This window comes from Corvus brachyrhynchos, unplaced genomic scaffold (assembly GCF_000691975.1).
Source record: "Corvus brachyrhynchos isolate BGI_N302 unplaced genomic scaffold, ASM69197v1 scaffold10, whole genome shotgun sequence".
In the NCBI taxonomy this organism is placed as follows: Eukaryota; Metazoa; Chordata; class Aves; order Passeriformes; family Corvidae; genus Corvus; species Corvus brachyrhynchos.
In genome coordinates this window covers 1,515,433-1,530,575 of record NW_008236180.1, presented here as the reverse complement: position 1 = coordinate 1,530,575, position 15,143 = coordinate 1,515,433, and the positions used below count along the sequence as shown (strand labels likewise).

The following is a 15,143-nucleotide window of genomic DNA, read 5'->3' as shown; positions in this document are numbered from 1 at the left end:
CATGCTCAGAATTTTCAGGAACTTTTCAGAAGTTCAAAGAAAGAGCTATTATTCATAAATTTGATTTATTTTTCTGTGTGTGTGTGAGGATGTAAAATTTCATGTTTTATTTCAAAAAGCCAGAAGAGGCTGAACATTGTTCCCTCCTCATTTTTCTTCAGTGATCTTTCACTGCAAGCTCCTGTAGCGCTGTGTGCCCTTTCACTGCCTGTTCATGCTGCCCACGGTTCAGGTTGTCTCTCTGGCAGTAGCTGGTGATATTCACTCCACAAAGTGTGCACAGCAAAATCCCTCTGCCATTCACAGCTCGAGGAGATGCCTCCCTTCAAGGCTGGAATAACAGCTGGAGCTTTTCATTCTCTTTCTATAGGTTGTATAGATTTACTGCTGTTATTTTGTTGTCTTTGCTCCTGCTTCTCTTATTTTCTTATTCAGGCTGCAAAGAATAGCTGAGGGGACCTCCTGCATTCCCTCCCTCGTAGCCCTTTGCGCTACGTTCTCTTTGGTCTCAAGGCATAAAGCCACTGCATAAACACGTTTTGTGCAAAAATAACCCACAGGCTGCCTGTGTCTCACAGGGCCTGGGCCCAACACACAATTCCAGTTGAGTCAGATACTTCATTTATCTCATTCACCTCATGCCGTACCTTAATTGAATGATAAACAATTGTTTTTCAACGTGTGGCATTTCCCAGGAGAGATGGGCTGCTTCAGAGTATCTTTGGAGTCTTCTGTAGTCTGCAGAGGATGGCCCAGGGGGAAATTTGCTGTAATTATTTTAGTTTCTAATTTGGTTGATAACACGTTTAGCAGTGTATTTCCTCTGAGTGGGATGTGCTCCCCTGGGCACACTGGGAGCTGTAGGTGCAGGGTACACCCAGCCAGCACAGGCAACAAAAGCAAAGGTCGCTGCCTTTCCAGCAAGCAGGACCCACAAATATTTTTAGAATGTGGAAAGCAACTCTTGTGACATGTGTGACCCTGTTTACTGATTTCCATTAGTACTGCAGTACTGCCATGTGCACACATTCCCAGTGTGCTGGAAGCAACAGAAGCGAGCAATAAATTGGCCTTTCGGTCACCTTTGTGAATTAATTTGTAGAAATTTTCACTTCCCAGCTCTATGTGTTTCTCTAGTTCAGTGGTGTATGAATGTACCAGCCTGCCTTGCATATAAATTTTGGAACAGAGCTACTCTTCTTTTCTGTAGGATGAGAAAATTACTTGAAAGCAGCCTTAATAAATAATGTGGGTGTTTGTATAGCCCTTATCTGAGGGTTAGTAGCAAGCTCATGTTGTATAATGTACTCAAAGACTTAAAATCGTGTATTTTTCCCATTTGGCTAAAAATTGATTGATTGATTGATGGCTATCTATGGGTAAAAGTCATGTTTATTAATGATTTATTAATTGACTGTGTCAACATAATAAGCACTGTGGAATGAGGAAAAAAAGGCGTTCATCAGTTGTATCCAGTACATCTGTCCTAGACCTGCCTGCAGCTATAACTTCTGCATTGTCAAAGTAGGCAGGTTTGAGGAGCCTTTTTCTACAGAGGTTGCAGCATTCCAAGTAGAGATGAGATCAGTGAGATGCAGGGTAAATATTAGTTCCTCTGGGCCTTAAGAAGTGATTGAAATATTATTGCTTTCTGCTACTGTCTACTAGATAAATATGCCTTCTCTTCTCTTCTCTTCTGTATTCCTCGCCCTCCTGTGTGACTAACACCTGGAGTCTCCTGTCTTCAAAAAAAAAAAAAAAGGCAGTATTAAATTACAAAAGATTTTTGCTCTTTTTTTCCCCATGGCAAAACCATTTGACCTTTTCTTGACTAACATTGTTCTTCTGAAGCAGGCAAATAAGACACTATTTATATCACAATGGCAATGTCACATTAGATGAGAGTTAGATTGAGTCAACCCCATCCACTGCAGAGCTGAGAACCCAGAGATCCTGTTCTGAAAGGTAATGAACTCCATTCCTCCTGAATGAGATGCTCTGGCTGTGTTCTGGTGGTGGTCAGAGATGGCATTAGTCCAGAGTATTTCCAGAAAAGTATTTCCAGCCTTGGAATTCTGAAGTAGAAGTTGTTATTAAATGATTAGTCAGGGCCTGATGCTGTTAACGTTTATCTCCTCTCACGTTTGAACAAGGATCTTTTAAGCCTTGATTGACTGCAAACAATGTTTTCAACAACATTATGATTTATTTAATGTGGGGAAAAAAATACTAATTATGGGCAAAAATTCTTGCTTTTAGGAAGAATGTAACAAACTCTAACAGGAGACTGCTGCAGGGGTAGACTGATAATGGGCAGGCTGCACTGTATGGATAATTCCTAATTGCCATAATCAGATCTCAAAATTTTTGTAGTTGAATTTAATTTTGCCTGTGAACATTAGTCACATGCTGTTGCACAGACTTAATAATGCTAGAAGATTTGTTTAGACAATGTCCTACATTTTTTCACTTTAATCTTTCAGTAGTACTGCAACATGTAAGAAAATTAGTTGTGTAGTGTTTCCTGCCCTTAGACACAACAAACCCTTTACTTATCCCTATTTTAAAAGCCTTCTAACTGCTGTGAGCAGGTCAGTATTCTAGTATCACTTGTGGCTAAAGTAGAACCACGTGTTTTTATTCTGCTTGAAAGGCTCTCAGTGTTGCCGAACCTATGGTAGCACGTATTTGTGGATCAGCCAGTCATGAATGTTTTGTATTACATCAGTAATCCTTTTATTGAAAGCCTGTTTTGTTAGCAAATTAGCAGGTGCCAGCCACTCCTGGCTTATGGGAGCTGTGACAACACTGAAACCTTTTCAATTTTATTTCATGAGTGTGGTTCCACAGGCAAAAATCAGTGGCAGTTGAGCCCTAGACAGTCTCAAGTTTTGCCATCATGATGCGACTGCTGGGTTATTTTAATACCTGTAGTGTTGAGCTTAGGTTTTGCTGTAATTCTGGGTCATAACTTTTTCATTTATCAGTGAAGTTTTGCTATCCTGTGGGCTCATTTTGAATGTCAAGTCAAGTAGGACATGAACTTTTAACAGAGATTAGGGCAAGAGTACCACAGGACGTGAAGTCTTCACAGAGTTGGAGCTGTTTGCTCCAAGGCTTTTTTTCATTCCAGCATCTGTGTATCTGCCAAGCATGCTTGCCTGTGTAAGGCTGCCTGTCGAGAGCTGAATTGGTACAGACACCTTTACACTGTCTGTAGCTGCTCTCTGTGCTGCTCTGGAACAGCAGCAGGAGGGAGCTGGGCTGTTGAAGGCAGGCAGTGCCATTCCCCTGCAGGACCTCATCGTTTTCTGCGCTGGTAATCTCCATCCTGCTGCCTCAGCACTGGGAAGGAAGATAACAACCAGAATCAAGGCTTATGTCTCTTTCCTAAGAAGTATGCTGCTTCTTTTGGGAAAACCTTGATTTGCTTGCATCTGCAAGGTCTTGGTGAGTCAGACCTTTCCCATTCCTGAAATTATCAACAGCCTTGATATGGGTCCATCCTTCTCTCTCCTTGGGTTAATGAAGAGGAGCTGAGGATCTGTATTCACAGGTTCTCTCACTGAAGCAGAAACACTTTGGAGCAGAGCTTCTGTCCTTAGAAAAATAAAACTGACATACACCCTTGAGAATGTCAGGCTTTGCAGAAGTGGAAGAAGTGGGCATGGCCAGTTTCTCAGATTTCTGTGGAAGGTGGCTGTTGCCGTGGCCTTTGGTCACAGTGCTACCACCCTGCAGTCTGCTGGGAGGGAACCTGTGTTTCAGCTCTGTGTTTCCATGCTGTGAATGCCATTCCCTGCATTAGCTCAACTTTTTAGCTCCCTCTGAGCAGTGTCTCACTGGCTGCTGATGGGAATTTCTTTGGACAGGAAAGATTGCTGTGATTTCCCTGGATTGCAAAGCAGACTTCATCACTTCTCAGTGCACAGCGTCATCTGTTTCTCTACTGCTGGGGAAGGCTGTCCTGCAAGCAATAGAGCTGTGGCTTATGAAATTTTTCCAGGGCAAAATAAAGAAGGATGAGGAGGAGGTGGTAATTGCCTCTAATGGGGAGGAAGAATGCAAGAGCTCATCAGCTGCCACTTTTGTCAGGGCTACACTGGCAGAACCCCCAGGTACAAGCAACAGTTCTGGTCTCCACGATCTGCCTGTCAGGGATGGGCAGAGCAAGAGCTTCACTGAGTTGCAGGAGTTGTGGGATCACACCCAGCTCTTCCCCCACCTATAGATCTCTTTCCACTTGTTTGACCTGTTGCTTCCAAAGTGCTCAGGCCAGGGCTTGCTGTCCATGTGTGACTTCTCTGTGGAACGTGCTCCTTAAAATAGACCAGTGTTGAAACAAGACATCTTCATTTCAAAAGTGTCTGTACACCACTTACTGTGGCCTCTGTTCTGTTTGCTTACCCTGGGTCCTGCCCAGGGCTCCTTGGAACTGGAGCTGTAGGAGTTGGATGCTGGCTCACCAAGCTAGTGGGACAAAGGAGTGGACAATAGAAACCTATTTCACACTTGGAATTGCAGTTTGTTCACATAAGAGACAAAGCAATGGTCTGGCAAGTGGTTGAAGCAAAGCATCAAGAAAACACTTAAATTTTAGTTAAGTCCAGTTTCTAAGGGTATATTTGCATCTTTTGGAGATCTTAAATTACCTGCATTGCAAAAGTTGGTATCACAACTGCAGTCTTCTTCAAATAGCTGAGTAACTGTATGTCCATTTATAATTACTTGATAGGAAACTGCAATACTCTCTGTGTGTCTGTAAGCAGCTTCTAGCCAGGGCTTTCAGCAGCTACTGCTTGGGTTTTTCCTTTTTTCAAGTATAATGTAGATAAAAGCAAACCTTCCTCTTCCCTGAGTGAAGGTATAATTTTTTTCTTGAAGTAGTAAAGAAAAATGAAATTTTCTGTTAACTGGAGACAGTGTTTCATGATGCTGATCTCACCTGGGGTATTCTGTTTTTATTCGCATGCTCATTTCTCAGCTTTTACTTAGTAGTTCAAAACGTTGCATTGGAAATGCAATTTTAAAATTAAATAAATAAGTAAACCCACTTCTGGTATCTTGACCAGCAGAAAAGGAAAATGTGTTGGTCTAATGGTGTCTTCAGCTTGTTCAGCCTGAACAGCAGGCTGTTTGTTTGCAGTGAAAACGTGAATGTGAATCTGTTTCCTTACAGTTAGACAAATTAGGTATTGGTGTGATAGCAAGAAATAGAAGTTGCTGAAAAGTGTACAGAAAGCTGAATTCTTTCAGAGCAAGGCTGTCAGAGCATTAGGATCATGGTGTATTTTTGATATGTATTTCAGTATGTATTTTGTGGGCAGACAGCAGCCTGGCAGTGTCCGCAGATCAGAGTCTGCTTGTGCATGTCAGGTGTGGTCCAGGCAGGAAGGATCCAGCCATGAGGGATCACTGTGGGCTGGGGTCCAGGCCTGGGAAGTGCAGTGAGGATGCCCTCTGGAGCACCAGGTGCTGCTCATCCTGGCACCACCTGGCCACAATCACAGCTGGAATCTCAGGTGCAGGGAATTACAGCTCCTGCTGCTCCCTGCACCCCTGTGGAACCCCTGCAGTTAACGTGGTCATCGCTCAGCACAGCACATTCCCTCTCCCAGCTCAGGCTGTGGTGAAGAATGGCTGCATACTGGAACCATCTGTTTCTTTCATTGGAAGTGATTTATAGGGAGGAACTGTTTGGAGGGCAAGTGATTTATTGCTTATCAATAACAGTAAACACACGCTGCTTTACAATGACCAGAGTCTCTAATTTATTGTATTCTGTCTGTGAAGGTGTCATTTGTCTTGTGAACAGCTCCTTGTCTGCCAGTACCTGGAACATTCAACGTCTTTGGTTCCTCTGAACATCCATTTGGATAGCAATTGTTAGCAATCTAATATTGATGCTTTATAGCTTTACTGCCTTTTGTCCTTTTAAAAGTTCAATCGATTAAAAACTTGAGAGTATTTTCTGTGCAGTTGCCAGCTTTGAAAATAATGGCAGACTGAATAATTGGCTCTTATTTTGTTGGAACTGGTCTTTGGGTCTTTGCTAGCAGTAGGAAGAAGGCATGCTGAGGATACAGGGTTAAGGCAGATGCCAGGAATACTTGCATTATATTGGGTAAGCTGCTAGTGTGTGACTTTGTATAATTTATCATTTTATAGTGTTTCCTGACTTTGCTATGATCCTCTTAGGTTTATCTTCTTTTTACTTCTGCCTTTTAAGCAGCTTGGTAAAGGTGTCAGGTGCAGGCCTCTGCACTAATCTTTCTGTTCCTCCTTTTTCCTGGCCAAATTACTCAAGTGAGTAATTTGAGTTGGTTACTCAAGTCTGTCTGCTTGGACAGGAGCAAACAAAAGCTCTATTTGAGTGTGCACATTTGTAGGTCATTTAAATGGCATTACTGAAAATTAAATAATCTTGCAACTTCTATTGAATTATTATGAAACTTAGATTACATTCTTTATTTTCTAAGAGAGCAAGTTTTTCTGATCCTTGTGCGATGAATGAAGATTGATTGTTCAAAAAATTCATTTGAATATGTATAGTTTTGGGTACAAGAAGAAAAAAGTTTGGTTAAAGAAGAGCTTCTTTCAATAACATTTTTTGAAGGCTAAACTAAACACTCGGAATCTACAGGGATTTCTCTGTCCAAATGTTTCTTCCCTTCATCTATCATGAACTCTCCTTTTTCCCCATGGTGACTGGAATAAAAATTACTTCTCAGGCACTGATTTCTTCCAATAGTCTTACTTTGAACATAAAGTGAACTTATTTGCTAGGGCATTCATCAGTTTGAGAGATAAAGCCAGATCTGGGATGGCTGATTGATATCTCTCTCTAGGCCCTATGGAACCAGGGCAGATTCCTGGTTGGGAAGCAAGAAAACTTGAGATACTTGTTTCTGCTGTGTTGAATCTAAAATAAAGATTTCTTTCTGTGGGAGAGCATTAAGGCTACAATTTTTTTTTAATTTTTTTAATTTTTTTTTTTTTTTTTTGTGGGAGGGAGTGAAATAAACTCAAATAAAAGGACTGTTTTTTGACAACAGGAGTCCAGGAGAGACAACTATTCACTTTCAAACCTGAATTGTACCTCCATGCTATCTCCTGCTTATTGAGGAAGATCTTCACGTGTATTACTTAGATGTAGTTCCACTGTGAAGTATGACTTATAAATAGAGACAGGTTTTTGTCATGTTTTATTCATTGGTTTTAAATGTCACCTGTCTTGATTCATAACACTGACATCCCTTGAATGGATTTCCTTTTTTTTTTCTCTTCAGCCATCTGCCAATACTTTTAAAAGCTCTGTTAATTGTTTATGTCTCTTTTAAGCATTACCTTTCCAGCATATTTAGTGCATTCTTCCCAGCAAATACTTTTAACTTGTGACATCTTTATTAAGGACAAATGGTTCATTCTGTCACCTTGTAGTCAAAACAATCTTTTTAAAAATAAGCCCAGGAGCAGCTTGCTTCTCTCTTTTATTGTTTGTTAAGTGGTCTTGAATCTTCTGTAACATTTGCATGAGGAAGACACTCTGAACCTCACTGCAAACCTCATCGGATTCGTGGCTGTGTCAAGCCACCAATGTGATTCACAGCAAGTTCTGTGTATGTAGGTTTTATAAACCTTTCCAAATTCCCTTTATAACAACAAACAACAACAACATAAAGAATATACCGCATTTGGTTTTAAAATTCGTTAGCAATATTTAAAGTTGAAAAAGGTTCTTCAGAGATGTGACTCTCATATCTGCTGGGGAAGAGAATAGATTCCTGCTCTCTTCCATTTGGTAACAGGGTCATTGCTCACCACCTGCTTTCACTTTGGTGCAAACTGACATTGATTGCAAAGCACTTACTGCCACAACTTGCTGTCAAATTTTCATTTTTGCTATATTTTTGTATAGAGCAGGCCTTCTGTGACATGAGGCTTTTAGATGAAACTTGCAGTGAGTGGGAAGTAAAATGAGTTGCTGTAGTTTGTGTTGAATTGCTTAGGTCATAGCCCTTAATGGAGACTGAAATAATGTAACCTGAAATCGACTTCATATCAGAGTACTCAGACTTGTAAATTCAACATCCTGGACTGTAGATTTAATCTGCTAAGACATTGACTGAAAGTTTTGCAGATGAACTAAGTAACTACCAGAACTTCATCCTAGGTCTGTGATTACTGGGTTTGTTCCACTGCTGCTGACATGCAAAGTCAGGCTGTAACATGCATTTCTGCTTTGGGAGAAAGGGGAGAGGAATTAGTAATTGAAGGTGTGATGGTGGAAAAATACTCTCTGAGCACACTGGATTCTTTAGAAGACCTGTTTGAGCCTTGTTGTGCCTTGAGATTTGTTTTCAGGGCTGGATGTGTTCTTGGCACAGCATTTCCCTTAAAGAAAGAACACTGCTGCTGAAACAAGATCTATTTGAAATGCTTCTGAAATCTTCTTCCAGCTCATCTGTCAGTACAAATGTGTGTAAAGGGTAATGTAGCTTAAAAAGACAAGCTTGTCCAGGTTTTTCTCATCTGTAGCAAAAAGGGCTCCTTTTGGAGACTTTGCTTGGAGAGTCTGCTGTAGCTGCCCTGGATTGACTCTTGGGAAAATGGAGTCTGGACCATCTGGAAAAGCTGGGGGATGAAGCCTCCATCAGGCCTCTGTGAACACTTTCCAGTGGGCAGGATCTCATCTGGACAAGTGCCTGAAATGAACTGTGAGAGGAACAAAGTTATCTCAGCTCTGACTGCTGGACCTGGTGCATTTGACCTTGTGCAGCCTCTTCTTGTATTACTTTGAAACCTGCAGAAACATCGAGGTGTTGCTTATTGCCAGTGTAACTGGTGTGTGTAACTTTAGAGTATCTTAGATCAGATATTGGGGTGAAATCCTTCCCTGGGAGGGTGCTGAGGCCCTGGCACAGGGTGCCCAGAGAAGCTGTGGCTGCCACTGGATCCCTGGAAGTGTCCAAGGCCAGGTTGGGCAGGGCTTGGAGCACCCTGGGATAGTGGAAGGTTGTACTGCCCATGGCAGGGGTGGGACTGGATGATCTTTAAGGTCCCTTCCAACCCAAACCGTTTTATGATTCATAATCAAAGCTTTGACCTTCAGGAAGAGGGACAAAGAGCAGCTTTATACATATAGACTGATACAGTCTGAAAGGAATATTATTCAGAAATTAAGTGTTTAATTCCTTCTTGTTTTGTGTCCTGCCATTGTGCCAGGATCATTATAAATGGATACCCAAGGAATAGTGAACAACTGGGGAAACCTTTCATAGTGAATTGTGCAGGTTCATTTGAGATGGATTTTGTGGAGATGGTTCACTTGGGGACTGGCCCAAAAAATATTTCCCTCTTAAATACTAAACACATGCCCCTGGTTTTAAAGACAACTGCATGGACATGCAGCTATTCATTTTTTTTGGAATGTTCTGGGAATCTCTGTAATTCAGTCTTTCCTCAGAAAGCGTTTAATTCTCTTTCCTGTCTTCTTTGCCTTCAAGCTGCAGCTGTTTCCTCCTTTCCCTCAGTTAAAGAGGGGAGCCAGAGGAGCATCAGACCAAGGTTTTGCAATAAGCCTCACTCACGAGACAAGGTGGGGTCTTCCTGGAAACAAACCCCTTTCAACAGCTCTCCTGGAGCTGGAAATAAAGTGGGAGACTAGGACTCAAAAATGTTTGTTGAATAAAGTTTAATGCTCTTACGTGTTAAGATAAATAGGCCCAAGTTATTTAAACCTATAATGGCTCCTTGCCATGGATGATGTAGTCTTAAGTCTTTGAAACTGAAACTGTGTTTTAAGCCTTCACTGTGCCTTGCAGATTGGAGTGTGTGAAGTCTTCAGATATGTTAATGATGCTTCTTACTCCCCATCATTAATGAAGGCTGTATTCAAGTACTGATGTAGTGTTAATTAATTGGTTACCACTTCTGTTCCATTTGTGTTTCATACTGAGCAATGTTGTATGAATGAATCACTCGGAGTTCAGGTGTTCTTACTTCTTCAGTTGTTCTGCTTTATTCAGCAAAAGTGATCCTGAATAAAGAAATTAATTGTTAATCCTTCAGCAAATAGAGCCCTTAGGAGCAAGGGAGAGGGAAGTGAAGGGTACCTGGGATTGGAAGGAAGCTCCTTTATGGATATATGTACCCTTCCTAGAAAAACTTAGTTAAACCTTTCAGATTTGTAAAAAAAATTTATTTGGTTTAAAGGAAACAGCATTTTCTTTCAGATTGCTCCTCTTATAAAAAAGAGAAAGACCCCGTGTTGGTCAGCTCTGTACTTTATAGTTGAGTTGTGCAGCTAGCCAGATCCTCATGGCCTAATGACATGATTTATTTTAGCATGTTCAGAGGTATTTTTGTACTCTTACTTAAGAAAATTAAATCATAGTCACTTAGAGAAGGAAAAAAACCCCGCTGTTTTTATTTAATCAAACCTCTGGCAAGCAAGTGCTTTTTAAAAGCAAATGGTACTCCTTTTTGCACTTTTTTTTTTCTTTTTTTAACTTGCTTGTCCAGACAGGCTGACCTTTTAGCTTGGTTTATAATTCAGTTACTGAAAAATAACAACAGTGAGATAACTTGTCTTTGTGGTTATAGGATTAGTCATCCACTTTCTAAGTTTCTAAAGGATTTCAAGGTTTGGACTTCCTGAAGTTCAGTGCTGCAAAATAAACTGACACAATTTGTCATTCCCTTTGTTTAGATTAAGTGTGTACAGTACTTGGGATGATTTTGGAAGTGAATGGGGCTATTCATACTCATAATTGACACTATGGCTAAAAAAGGAAAATTAATCTTGGAGCTTAGAAGATTAAAATGAATTGCTCTTTTTAAAAAAAGCTTTGTTTTTTTAATGACCACTCAGCACTCATATCAATGAGTAGACCTTTGGATGGGTTTTCTTCCTTAATACTTCAATACAATGCTGAAGGTAATAACAGCTTGCAGAGAGTCTATGGTTGTGCTGGCTGTGACACCAAAACGTTCCTGAGCCTTGTGAGGATTACAGTAGGGATTAGTGAAGTGCAGTTCTTGACCAAGAGCAGCCCAGGGATGCCAGCGTTGATCCAGGCTGTTGGTGTTCCCACAGTTCTGCAGTCCCTGCTCTCTGTAATTCTGTCTGGGTAGCCAGGCAGAGTGGGATGTTTGCTGTAATCCTCTGAAATGGGGGATTTTCTGATACCTTGCCAACAGCAAAGCTGCTCTCTGGTTCCTAAAGACTTTCGAGGAATAGGGGGAAACTTCCAAACTGTGGGGAGGGTGGGAAGGCAGAGGTATCTCTGAGCTGGTGAGGAGCAGCTCTGGGTCCAGAGCATGTGTGTCTCCTCCAGAGCAGCCACAGGAATGGGCTACTCAAGGTGTGATTGAGAAAGGTCCTTGCTGAACCAGCAGGATCAAACACCATGGGTGTAACTACAGCGGATAAGAGATAAGAGAGATAAGAAGGAGATAAGAGAGAGCAGAGTAGCAAAGCTGTGGCAGTTCTTGCTAGAGAAGAGCAGTGGCCTCAGCAGCTGCTGGTGAGACTCCAGCAGTGAAGCCAGGCTGGAACAGAGCGGCAGCTTCCTGAGGAACTGTGCTCCTGTGCCTGCCTGGGAGAAGCCTTGCTGAGGCAGCAGGATGCCAGGCTGGAGAGAGAGGTCTTGGCAGCTGTCCTTCCTGCAGATGCAGTTTCCAGTTTAGACATGATCTTCCCAGTGTGTAGATACAAAAATGCTGCTAGCATGGATTTTCTTGCTATTTTCTAAGTCCGTGAGAGACTTTTCTCTCTCACAGAAGAGGTAGCAGAGTTATGTAAACAACCAAGCCATCTGCAACCTTGAAAAGTCTTGTTTATGGTACAGTAGAAAAATATTTTGACAATGGATGTTTTAGGATTTTAGCCAATCACCCCAAGAGGTGGCTGATCCTTGTCCAACTAGACTAAGAAGAAAAAAGTCTATAAAAGAGTTTGTAAAATAATTAAATAAACCAATCTTGCTGCACAGTTCCTGCCTGCTGGATCTTCTCTCCTCCTCCTCCCTATGGCTGCGGGACACAGTGATACACCCTAGGGCCCAGGCCTGCGGTAATACCAGTGTGTCAGGCAGGGAGAAGGATGGCACACATGGCCCTCCAAAATTCTGAAGGAATAGTACAGATACCATGGTCTGGTGTTGTGAACCTTTATTTTAGTCAAGTAAGCAGAGCTACATGGAAAATTAACTGGAATCCTTACTGGCATCATAACAATAGGGTGCTTCACTTTCAGTAGCCATAACACTCCACAGCTATGCAAGTGAGGTAGAGCCATCCCAAACACTTCACTTGAGAGCCCTGGGTCCCGACCTCTGTTGCAACTCTCTATTAAGGTACACTTTCCCAGTTCAGCTGGGGATCAAAAGCTGAGTGTGTGGTAGTGTCCATCTTTTCTTCCACAAAAAGTGGTGCTGTGATTGCATTTATGTGATTATATTTAACTGGCTTAAGCTGACTTGACCTCTAGGTCGTATGATGATCTCATTGAAAATGTTGTTTCTTTGTGGAAAGCCATCTGCTATTCAGGTGAGGTGGCCTGAGACCAGTCTCCAGATGTGCACTGATCACAGCTCCTGTTTGGGAAGTTGTAGCTGCAGTGCTGTTTTGGCTGGTGCTGGATGCTGCAGCCCATGATGTGTTTTGCCAGTACATTGCCTAAATAATTAAGGTGCGTTAAAAGCAGAAGCTTGTGCTGCTGAGACTTCTTTTTCAAATCTTTTGAAAGATTAATATCTGTATTTTTAATCTTGCATGAAATCCCGCAATGAGTGCATTTCATTCGCTGCTTTCATAACAGTGAGAAACTTCACTGACGTGCTGATGCTAAAAGGGAGGGAAATCAAGATAATTAGTGCTTGTGTAGGCACAAGGGCTTGTTCTGATTTACTGCAGCCCCTCTGTAGCATGGCTGCTTGACAGATCTGTGAAGTTGTAGGGACCTGATGGATGAGGAGAAATCATCAGAAAGTGCCAGTAGGTCCTTGTGCCCTTTGCATTTGACAACTCTAAGTGAATAAATAGTTAATGCCTGCTCATACATTACATCAAGGCCTCCTTGTGCTGGAAACGTAAATGAGAACAAGGCACTTAATTTTTAGAGTAGTGATTGAAAGTATGCCAAGTGGTATTGAGGCAGCATTTGAGGAAAAATGCTATGAGAAAAAATGGCATGCTATTCCAACACCAATTTATATCACCATCTTCAAGATCTAAAGTCTGGAGCACTGCTTAGCGTGAGAAATTACCTTCTACATTTGATTTTGGCCAGAGAAATTGAGGACGGGTTTTTTTCAGGTTTTAAAAAAGTGCACAGTACCTTTGAGTAATCTTTGTCCTCAGAGTATATTTCATATGAGCATTTAATTGATACCTTGTTTAACCAGTCTTTCAAGTTACAGAAAGCTAATTCCAGGGTAATCTCAGCTTTTACACTCATCAGAGCTCACATTCATGAATCCTTGAGTTCTGACACCCCTCCCTGGCTCGTGCTCTCCGTAGCACACTGCACTCAGCGTGCTGCAGGCTGAGCTCTGCCCCAGGGTGGTTGCTACAAACAGCCACAACAAGTGGCATCCGATGGGAGAGCTCCTCCCAAAAATAAAACTCCGTTTGAGGAGGTGACAGAAGAAAAGTTCAGGAGTTGAGGTGGATACACATCAAATTGATCTGGAGAAGGAAGTGTGAGTGTGCCCTTGGTTTTATCAGCAGGGAAGCATCATGATAGCCTTGGTGATAGCCTAGGTCAAGTGAAGCAGGAGTTTAATTATTCTCTTCGGTGAAGAGCCTCCCTTCCCAAAGGACACCTGAACACTTAATTGACTGCTTGTAGGAATTGTTTTATACTTGTCTCTGATATGTAGCTACTTCTGCTGTCGAGTGTGATCATCAGCAGCCTCCTTTGAGGGGCTTCCACACAATTGAGGTCCCAGTTGGTTGTTCTGGTTTTGTTTTTCCAAAGTAGACTGTTGCTACTCTATTACCGTGGTGATACTTTTCATTATCTCTAACAGCAAATTCCTGTTTGGCATTTAATGTTTAGCATAGCTTGGGTAACTTGATTTGAGTAAAACCCCCTCTCAAGCCACGTTTAGAGTTTGCCTGTCTAAATACACACAAATAAATGATGGGTTGTGCTCCCTGCTGATGCAATTGATTAATTTCTTGGGGGGATTTGACCACTGGGTATTCAGTCAAGAATTGTTAGATTGCAGCATAAAACTAGGCTTAAAAGGAAGCTGTAACAATAAAAGCTGTGCTAAATAGACAATTAATTTGTTTTTTTCCTTAGTTCCCATCTAGCTCATATCTTTTCTACTAAGAATTTATTTCCCTGTGTAGCGTGGGAAGCTGCAATTTTATTACTTCTGTATTTTAGTCTTCAAACTCCCACTGCCCCTTATGAAGTGATAATTGCTAAAGCCAGTTTTTCTAAAGGCTATATAAAACTTAAAAGTTTGACATCAAGTTATGTTGAGCAGTAAATGCCACCTGGAATATCTGGGTGAAAGGCAGGCAGAGCGATTGCTGCAGCTGGGTGTTTTCTTTCTAAGAAAGCCACAGGCTGTTGGTAACAGTGGGAGGATATTGGGAAAATACCCTGAGCATGTGGAAGACAAGTGTTCAAACTCCCAGAAATTATGGTTGAGGGGAATGACTAGAGGGCTAAGGAAGAAGAGAACAACTTCCTAATTTTGTTTGTAGGATTGGCTGTAGTATCAAGACTTGAAAATATCCTCCTTCTGAGAAACTGTTCAAATGCTTTCACCACGAGGAAAGTAACTTCATCTCAGCAGTCTCATACATATTCCAGTTTTGTTCCAGAAGTCAGGGTCCATCTGCATGTTTGAAAAGTGATGGTAGAAAAACTGCATCCCCACCCAGGGGATGGAGGGTTCCTGTTTGGCACAAGCCTCAAGACTTCAAAGACAGTGTTTAAAAGCAAAGCCTAGATAGCTTGAAACATTGCAGACATGCAAAGAAAAGGCTTTGTGCTAAATGCAGGGATCAAATGCAGTGTCAGTGAGTAAAAAGAAAGTTTCAGGAGGAACATGTTTTCCACTGGCCCCAAGATAATATTTTTTGATTCCTGTGCAGTCAGTGAGCTAGAGCTTGGCCAA

The 15,143-nt window shown here is 41.7% G+C and overlaps 1 protein-coding gene across 1 annotated transcript in view; it reads left to right on the top strand.

Moving 5' to 3' along the window:
* The window catches only part of STK4 (serine/threonine kinase 4), a 43,862-nt gene that overhangs the window by 21,174 nt on the left and 7,545 nt on the right, over positions 1 to 15,143 (top strand). The gene's annotated exons all lie outside the window — the stretch shown is intronic.